The following is a 6,000-nucleotide window of genomic DNA, read 5'->3' as shown; positions in this document are numbered from 1 at the left end:
CCTCAGTTGTATTTTTCCAATGAGAAAAATAGTATAGAGGGCGTATCTGAGGTTTCTTTTAGCTCAAAAATATTCTATATCTCATTTCCTGAAATGCCTCCTCTTTGTACTTAGTAAAGTCTAAAGTCCCGGCAGTTGGATTCAAAGCAGGGCCAAGACCTGGTGAAGCAAGTGGGAAGCCTAGGACAGAGTACACAAGGAGACACTTGCCCCTGGGTGCCAAACCGCACAGCACAACTCTAAGAGTAAGTGCCTCCTTAAATTTTGCTCCCTGGATACCAACCTTGACCACTGTAGTCTCAGCCCTAACATGTTCCATGTACAGCAGACTTTGTATAGAATAGATAGAAACAAATGCTGTGTTCACCACAGCTGGTTCTAACTAGCTAATGTTGCTAAGGAATTTTGAGTTTTGAGTAGGACAAGGAAACCAGATCCTTCCTGGACCCAAATAAAGACACTTCCTCACCTATGAATTAGGGAACACATTGGAAGGAACATGGGCAAACATATGAACCATATTGTGCTACCTAGAGCTTAAATTTTCAGTTTGAATTAGCATACGCACCATGAACCTCCCTCAGACCCTATTCTGGCTTTTGTAGCACATCACAAATACCGCTATCACCTTGATGCAATGGTTTGGGGAGCTTCTTCATTGATGCCAAACTATGTCGGGCAAGTATATTCATTGAGCTCCTTAAAAAAAAACAAAAACCTCCGATTTTGTTTTATTCTTTGACAACGTGCATATCATGTAGCTTTGGGAGAGAAAAGTTGATTCCCCTTCATTTCTGATGCGGTACATATGATTGAGCAAAAGACAGGTGCAGAGAAGGAATATTCAAACACTGAGAATAGTGTGGGAATAATAAGACACAGGAAGAAGGGTCAGCGATTGGGTGGACAGGGAGCCATTTTCAGACTCCATCTTTGATGTAGACTTTCACACATAAATAATTATACAAATGTAATTTGAGCAATTGCCAAATATGGGGCACTTTACCCGTGACATCTTATTTAATGCTCACAATAAGCAAGAAGACGTCGTTAGCCCCATTTTATAAATAAGTGAACAAAGACTGAGCCCGGGTCAGTTTCTCAAGGTCGCAGGACTCAAGTGTGCTTCATCTATACTGAAAATGAGGTTTCTCTTACTTTAAAGACCACCTGCTCCTTTTCACAATTCTGCAAAGAGTCAATGTGATTTTAATTGACTACTTGCCCTTTATACCTCTTAAAGTTTTAGTGTTCTTGGTCATCAGCTAAGTTGTGAGGGGAAGAAGTTTTAACTCTTTGGCCACTGAAGGAGCTAGTGTTAATAGCCTGCTTCAGTAACAACAGAACCCTTTTGGAGAATTAGGCTTCTGATTTCATGCCTGCTTTTCCAGCAAAGTGTCACAGCTGTGGCTATGGCCATGTTCGCAACAGAGGTCTCAGCACTGGGGTGTCCACAGCAGCCCCTGCAAGATCCCAGAGGCACAGCAAGGCTTTCTCCTCCCTCTCCCCACACCTAATGTGTCAGTAGCAAATACCTTACTGATAGCTCTGAGTTTAGCTCCAGGAGAGAACATCTTCCCGTCACTGTCTTTTTACAGAAAGCAGCTTCACGAATGGAGTTGCAAGCAATTTGCCGGGTTGCATTACTAACCCAAACTCAAAACTAATCCAAACTCAAAACAGCCATCTGAAGGGATTGCTCCAAAGATGCTGCACCTGCTATTTCAAGGTTCTTTGAAAGGGCGTCTGTTTGTGAGAAGCACAATTAATGTCATTTAGTTCCTCTCAAATGCCCAATAGTGGATGAAGAATCATCAGAGGAGAAAGTGAGCAGTTCTTGGAAGAGGTAATTATAGGAAACAATTACAGTAAGTGTCTGCACCAGTGCTGGCTCCCTCAGAGGGACAGAGGGATGACACTTGCTCCTGTCCAGGGCAGACTTTGATGCTTCCTAGTCTTAGCAAGATGGGTATAGGCAGAGTGAAACAGATACCTAAAGTAATGGGGACCATTCTGGGGTGAATTTTGCTTAATGCTTGAACATAGAAGATTTCCTTTATTCCAGACTCCTTGTGTGGTGTGGGTATTCACATGAAAATGAGTCCCTGATATGTAATGTAATAAAGGGAATATCTTTTTAGATATTGAATGCCTTTTGAAATTGATGTGATCTGTTAGGTACTATCATTTGACTTTTATTGCTTGCAAAACCTCAATAGTCAGTTTTGATTACTCCTTTTAGCCTATTTGTCGTGACCATTAAATATATTGTATTTATTAGTTTCACTCTTCCCCATCAAGTCCACCCCAGACCATGAGCCCTTGAATACTCCATCACATACTCAGGTCAGTGAGCCCCTGTGATTCTTTGCATCCCTAGCACCTGGCATGTAACTGATCCTTAATAAATGCTTGTTTATTGTTGGAGGCATTGATTTTGCAAACTGATCTCCAGCTATCTTCATGTATGATTTCTATTAATTTCTTAATATCTTCTCTTACAAAAACTGGGGAACACAGTTAATACATATTTTATATATGTGTGTATACACATACATATGTAATATATATAATCTGCATGCACATATCCATACATGTATGTATGTATATGATATAATATGTAAATATGTATACACACATATAAAATATGTATACATATATATTTGTATGTATACACACACATACAAAATTCCAGGATGGCCCAATCCTAAACTATGAATAAAAAAAGTCAGTCAGTTGGTCTTTTCACTCTTTTTTTTACCTAAAAAATTTTTTTTTCTATTTCTACTTTAACTCTGCCACTAGCAAGCTCTCTGTCTAGGGGTTTATAGCTTTCCCTTTCTGCCATAAGTTTGCTTGTGCTTTATATTTGTTTCTAGGGATTTTTTCTGCTCTGACTTTATACCTAATGGAAAGAGAAGCAGAACAGCCAAGTTTTCAGAGGAAAGGTAGAGAAAGAGGGTAAAACATCAATTAAAACATGAGAGACAGACTGGCATGGATCTCTGCTAAACAAACTTTGCATTGGTGTGTGTCTCCATAGAAAACAGAGAATTTGGTGTTGGGTGTGGCATGGCTATAAGTTGGGTGAGGCAGAAACAGGGAAGTGACCTCATTATAGATTGTTTCTGAAGGGGCTACAAGGGTGCACCAAACTCATGCTTCATTCTGAACCCCATAGTATTGACTGGTTCCTGGGAGTCTTGTCTTCTTTCTAACGAAAACTGGCCTGGCTGAGTTCTTTATTGCCAATCTCCCCCAGTTTTTGCCTTGGTTCCCACCCATATGCTAAGCCTGGTTGTGAAGACTCCCAGTTGATATGAGAGCCAAGCAATTGCTTTCCAATAAAGTCTTTGCATGCCTCAATTGGCTAGAGTCTTGCAACCAAGAACATTCACAGATGAGAACACTAAGAGGGATTTTTAAAAACCTGGCAAGAGTCACAGTTGCAGGCAGCACTGCTGTGATTCAAGCAAGGCTATAGGGCTCCAGAGTCCAAGCTCTCAACCAGTCCCCAACGTTGCTTGCTTCCCCCACCCCCCAACAAGTATATAGACCCTTTTGGAAAAAGTTTCTGCAAAATCTAGTAAGGTTGCATATATGTGTATTCTACAACCCAGAAATTGCACTCTTTTTAAAAGTAAACTCTACCCCCAATGTGGGACTTGAAGTCACAACCTCGAGATCAAGAGTTGCATGCTCTACCAACTGAGCCAGCCAGGCACCCTCAGAAATATCACTCTTAGGTGTGACAGATTACAAAAATCAGTGCAATGTTTTGCATATCCTCCCATCAAGAGATAGAGTTTATTCTCCCACTCTATGATTCTAGCGTGGTCTTGTGATTTGTTTTGTCCAAGCAAGTAAGTGAAGTTGTGTCAGTTCCGAGCCTGGGCCTCAACAGACCTTACAGTTTCTATTCTTGCTGCTCCTAGAACCCTGACACCCTATGCGTAACCCTGAAGAAGACTGCTGGAGGATGAGAGAAAGACCATGTATAGCAGCTTAGATACTTGAGAATACCTTGCAAGGTGATCATAAAAACATGCAAAGCCCAGCTCAAACCAACAGGGTCTGAGCTCAAACTAAAGTGCCAACCCATAAAACTGTGAGCTAAGTAAATGGTTGTTGTGTTGTCATTACTTTTTGAAGTAATTTGATGCAGCAAAAGCGAATTGGATAAATATCTTAGGGATATCTATCCATCTATCTATATTCACAGATAGGGATGTGTGTGTGTGTGTGTTATATGTGTGTATATGTTATATATGTGTATATATGCTATATATAGTATATATGTATATGTATAGTATATATGTTATACATGTATAGTATATATAGTGTATATGTAGTATATATGTGTTTGTGTATATATACACACACATAAACAAAGAAATAGGTATAAGAATGTTCATAGAAGCATTGTTTATAATAGCAAGAAATATTAAATATTGTATGCCTGGGTGTCTCAGTCTGTTAAGCATCTGCCTTTGGCTCAGGTCATGATCCCAGGATCCTGGGATCAGCTCCCACATCAGGTTCCCTGCTCAATGGAATGTCTGCTTCTCCTTCTACTCCTCCTGCCTGTGCTCTCACTCTCTCTCATGTTCTCTCTCTCTCAAATAAATAAATAAATAAAATCTTTAAAAAGATAAAAAAAGAAATATGAAACTATTTAAATAGCCAGAAATAGGGTTACAGATACACAAATTATGCAATATTCATGCAATGGAAAAGTCTACCACAGTGAAAATAATTAAGAGGATATCTGTTAACATGGATGGGTCTCACAAGCCACGGTGAGTAAAAAAAAACAAGATGCTAAAGAACACATGTAATTTAGCACCATTATATTAAGTTGGCAAACATACAAGTTATGTACCGATTGAGGACTCCTCTTCATGTGGTTAAAGTCTGAAGAACTGGATGAAATTGATTAATTTTTCACCTCTCTGGATTATTTTAATGTGAGCACACCACTCTTTTCTTAGACTCATGAGAGTAGGCTAACTCAAAACAAGTCCAGTCTTCATTCATGAAACAGTTATGGTGTTGATAGCGAAAAATTGCTCCATGCAGTCATTTAAAGACCCAGCGATGTTCCTTGTAGCCCCCCACTCCCACTTTGGGAACTTTGGAAACTTCTCTGTGCAGCCAGCTAAGGGGAGAGCTTGGAGGATTGCTCAGGATTATGGCCAGATTTGGAAGTGGTGTAATTCCATTTCATTCACATTCTTTTGGCCAGAATTCTGTCACATGCTCTGACCTATTGCAAGGGAAGTTGGCACGTATAGTACATCTGTATGTCAAAGGGGGAAATAAAAGGGTATTTTTTAGTAGATTTCCTTGTGATTACCACTGGATTGAATATGAAATATATTCAAGGGAGAAGAAATGAAAAGTTTCATCTGTCCTGTTGTGTTCCGTTTCTTAAACTATGATGCATAGATGAGTTTTTATTATATTTTATTTTTCTTCAAAAACTAATGCTATTTTTCTGAAATCTGTCATAAGATGGTAAGAAGTTTACTAAAGTAATTAGATAGAATGCAGGGGCTCTAATCAAATAGACTGGGGTTAAAACAGTTCTGTATTGAATAATCGAGAGAAGTGAATCCGAATTCAAGTCTGTCATCCTGGAAAAAGAGTAGGGATTTTGCAACTGAGAATTATATGGGTGCACGGGGCTGTTCCCTATTGATGCTGGGTTGACCTCTGAGTCAAAATTGATTCTGTAAAAGAGTGAAAATAAGCACCAATAATTCTACTAGAGGGGGCAGGAGAGTCCAAACACCCAATTCTCTCATGCTTCTCTTTGGCTAACCAGAACTCCCCACTGCGATGGGTCCTTACATATGCCTTCTTATTAAAGAACCATGAAATTTCAGAAGGAAAGGGTCTGCAGGGAATATGCACCCTTACCAGCTTTTTATCAAGGACAAGAATCTCCTCCAGTATCTTTGGTAGGTGATCATCCAGCCTCTGTGGAAGGTGACTCTT

This window comes from Meles meles, chromosome 1 (assembly GCF_922984935.1).
Source record: "Meles meles chromosome 1, mMelMel3.1 paternal haplotype, whole genome shotgun sequence".
Lineage (NCBI taxonomy): Eukaryota > Metazoa > Chordata > Mammalia > Carnivora > Mustelidae > Meles > Meles meles.
The sequence above is the reverse complement of the archived record's forward strand: the minus strand, read 5'-3'. Positions refer to the sequence as shown.